This window comes from Trachymyrmex septentrionalis, unplaced genomic scaffold, assembly GCF_001594115.1.
Source record: "Trachymyrmex septentrionalis isolate Tsep2-gDNA-1 unplaced genomic scaffold, Tsep1.0 scaffold37, whole genome shotgun sequence".
In the NCBI taxonomy this organism is placed as follows: Eukaryota; Metazoa; Arthropoda; class Insecta; order Hymenoptera; family Formicidae; genus Trachymyrmex; species Trachymyrmex septentrionalis.
In genome coordinates this window covers 4,560,005-4,564,146 of record NW_017305536.1, presented here as the reverse complement: position 1 = coordinate 4,564,146, position 4,142 = coordinate 4,560,005, and the positions used below count along the sequence as shown (strand labels likewise).

Sequence of the window (4,142 nt, the reverse complement as noted above, 5' to 3'; positions counted from 1 at the left end):
AGTACGTAAAAAAAATATTCAACCGACGGCGATAAGTACGCTCTAACTAACTTACCGTTCGTGTCACAGACGTATTATTCGAGGATAAGCGTGCGGATACGCTACACTAGAACCGTATTCGAGGAACTTGCTCGAAAATAGGTAGGTATCGTAACGATACTTCGGAAGAATCCCAGTGCGCGAATAAAACTGATAGCGAACGTCGGAGCAAACGCGGTCCGCCATTCCTTTTTACCGCATAGAGCTTAACCGATGCTGCAACCTCCATCCCGGGAATAGTTGGAAGTGGAGCGGGAGAAAGGACACGGCAGAAAGAAGAGAGGAGAGCGGAAATGGTAGAGCTAGTTGGGATTCTCCATAAATATTAATTGAGTCTCCATCGGCTTCTCGTTGCGCGCGAGGGTACGGAGATCTCGAACGGCGTGGCGTACGTCGTTCGGCAGAAAACGAAAATCCGCAAGCCGCAAGGCCATAAATCCTCAAGTTTCTGCGGCTGTCTCCGCCAACCGGAGAAGTGACGAAGAGAAGGGAAATCGGCTGGAGAGGGTTGATAGCCCGCTGTTACACCCCGCGACAGTAACCGTATCTTATATCCTTCCGTTCTCTATTATGTTACACGCGGCATCTTGGATTATCCGAGAAAGTGTCGCCACTCTGTGTGTGTTTGCTCTAGACATCGTAACGCGATGCGTGCTCGTATATAGTTTGCCTGTGTGAGTTTGCACAAGCCGACTTATCAACCTCACGAATATATCTTCCCAATTTCTCGCTAGCGCGTTATCAAGCATACGGTACCTTCCGCATCGCTTTATAAACATCGCCTGTCTCGCACCAACACCTGCGCCGAAATGGGCTAAACTCGAAAATAGTTCCCGGAAAGAGCAGAATAATAATCCGGATAAAACAGAAATTATTATATAATGCTTTAATGATAGGCCTGACAGACGTAGATTTTATCAAATTTTAATCATAAATTATTATGATATAAATCACAAGTCATTTACTCACCCAAGGGTTGTTCCGTTTATTACTTGGTGTTTATTACTTGGTATCATCCTGGCTTCTTTCTTTTTTCTGTTCATCGGTACGTGTTTTGCACATCCATGACACTCGCAATTTCAAACTGTATCGAATTTAAATTACATTATGATCGTAAATTATATTTGGATTAAAAAATTAATATGCGTTTCGTAAATTAAATTAAAGAATATGTAAATATGTAAATAGATTTTATACACTCAAGCACTTTTAAAATTATTCATATAAGTATCAATTCATAACTATATTATAGATATATCAAATACACTTCAATATGATTAGAATCTGTTGCTGTTTTGCTTATAATAATATAATCTTGGATATAAACAAGAAAATGGAATAGAAAAATTTAAAGATGTATTTTAATTTTTAACAGATTATAGAGAGATGTTCTTTTAATTTTCAAAATTTAAAGAAAGTATTCTTTGATTGATTAATTTGTAAAATTCTTTCTTCTGATTGATCAATGAAATATTTGCAACATTAAAATGGATTGCAAAGTTATTGAATAGAGATATCTATATAAATATATTCATTATTAATTAAAAACATATTTATATTCACCCTAAATGAATAAGTATTATATCGAATTATATTGAATAATTAATACTTTTCCATTCTGATTAATCAACTTTCATTCAGAGGTTAATATAAATAGTTTTTATTAAATATATTCATAGTCACGATATTTCTATTGACTCTATTCGACATCGACAACCCTAGATCTTACTCTTGATTTTATAATGATTTTGTATTTTACCTAGGACGTGAATCGCGTAGGTAAAAATTTTGATACCTCGATAGAAAAATCATCGTCTGAATATGAATCGTGCATAAATACAAATAGCAGGAGAAGGCCACCCATCCACTCACCTTGTAGAACGAAGCATAACAACGTGCGATGTCGCGAACTCAGGCTTCTCAAAATTCGTCGAAAAGGAGCTTCCGATGCAGCTTTGTTTACATATTGAACGATTCTAGCGCTAGCTGAGTGTCCAACCTTCGCCGAGTGTCGTAAACAAGAAGTCGTGACGTTTTCGTTCGTTCACTGTGCCTCGAACGGGCGGAGGGTATGGGTGGCTCAGCCTTTTCGTCGTCAGACCGTTTCTCGTGTTATAATAGTAAGTGCCTCGTTATGCGGAGCGTGATTCCGTGTGAATAATTAGTGATTCTGTGTGAATAATTACAAAAACATGTCAAAGGAAAGTCTATTCGTTGGAGCATTGCGAAGAAACGAAGCGAGAGATAGACAAAATGGAGATTGTAAGGTGTTGTTTTACTCGCGACATTTTTAGACCACGTTCAAAAATGTCCTCTCTGAGAAAAATTTTCTCGATACAATATAGTATACTTTACGTGTATCATATATTTCGAGTAAAATTGTCGGAGAAAATGTTTTGGAATGTAATCTTACAGTAAAATCATATCGCAAGGATTCGAATATATTTTGCTTCCCGTCTGTGTGCGTTTCGTATATTCGCTGTAATCCGTTATTTTCGAATTGAAAACGCCAAGTGATGTAACAGCGATTAAGTCAAGTAATGAAAAGCTATGATATATCGATCATTGACATATTAATGATATTGACGACGATTAAAAATACGTATAATTAGTGGGATTTGTGTGATCAAAATATATTACCGAGCGGGCGATATTTGATGTTGATTACAAATTTTCGAACGATCCATCGCGTCGTAATTAACCGTTTTATTCGTCGTACGAATGAAGTTGTCGCGTCATGCGTGTGAGTGAAGTTGCCGTCGCGTCGCGCGTGTGAGTGAAGTTGCCGCTAATAGTTTTCAGAACGCGTCGATACGGAACGGATCGATTCCGGGATGAGCGGTGTCTGTCTCGATGCCATCTAATTAAGTAATATATCACATTAATCCTTATTTCGGACATTGTCGGTCGCGTGACGCATACTCGAATTTCATTTGTTGATTTTCTCCTGTGCGTAATTCCACGAAATTTCTACGAAAATCCGTCACGCAAACGGTTGGTGTTTGACCTTGGAGCAACTTGTGGCTCGATCGAATTCGTAGCTACGTACTATCGCACATTTCGTGTTATTCTTTCGCCGTGATACAATACATCGCGTCACGTATCTATGAATATCGGGAGTGTCGTGTAAAGTAAAGTGCGTTCGACGTTAACCTTATTCTCGCGAGTGATAATGTTGTGTCAGTGCGACTACGGAGGGATGGGAGAAAAGGAGAAAGTCAAGGTGGCATCGGGCGATAGTCGAGCAACTCTTAAGTAAAAAATTTAGCTTATTTCGTTTGCCATTTCTAATTTCTTGTAACGAATTCGGTTGAACGTACTAATGCGCATCCGGTACAGATCAAGGGTCGGTACGATCCACTTAACGCTACAAAACCATTTTGTAACGCTCCATTGACCATTTAGAAGAAAGAATTTTATTGATCAATCAAAGAATGCTTGAAAATATTTGCAGCTTGAAGTGGATCCCATCCTAAATCATGTACGTCATTTTTCATTTTTCTGTCGTTATTGCAAGTTTATCAAATATATATGTGATTTCATGTGTTAATTAATTAATTAATTAATTAATTAATTAAATCTAGACTCACGAACAGTAGTATTACTGATGCCTCATCTATTGTTCTAATTTACATTGTCTTCTATCTTGCACAATAAAATTTATTGTTATCATTATTATTATTCAATACATTAACGAAAAAATATATGACTTTAAATACATCGCGCCTTATCGGTCGAGTGTTAAGATGTTGAACTACTCTCTAATATACATTCAATTAAATTGAATTAATATTTCAGAAATAATAAGAAAAAATATGTGTTTAATATAATTATAAAAACGGAATATAATTATAAAGCGCGAAATTTTCAATATTTTATTGTGTTGTTTAGTAAGATATGTAGTATTCTATAATTCGAAGTATTTGTATTTCATGAAGTATCATTTGTATTTTATTTTTACATTCCTACTATTATAAATCAGTATACAGCAGCTTTAATATGCAGTGCTAACTAGTGCGTCCAATAGAATTTTTACTTGTACTATGAGGTTTATATCAAGTTATTTCAAGTATTTTAAATAATTAGATGAGAGATATATAATA

The 4,142-nt window shown here is 36.2% G+C and overlaps 1 long non-coding RNA gene across 1 annotated transcript; it reads right to left on the bottom strand.

The window, feature by feature from the left end:
• Positions 1-649: 649 nt before the first annotated feature.
• Positions 650-2,039, bottom strand: LOC108750584. Its single transcript, XR_001939441.1, has 3 exons — positions 1,912-2,039; positions 1,009-1,123; positions 650-838 (listed from the first exon to the last, which is right to left on the bottom strand). It is a non-coding gene; the product is annotated as an uncharacterized LOC108750584 (long non-coding RNA).
• Positions 2,040-4,142: the final 2,103 nt, after the last annotated feature.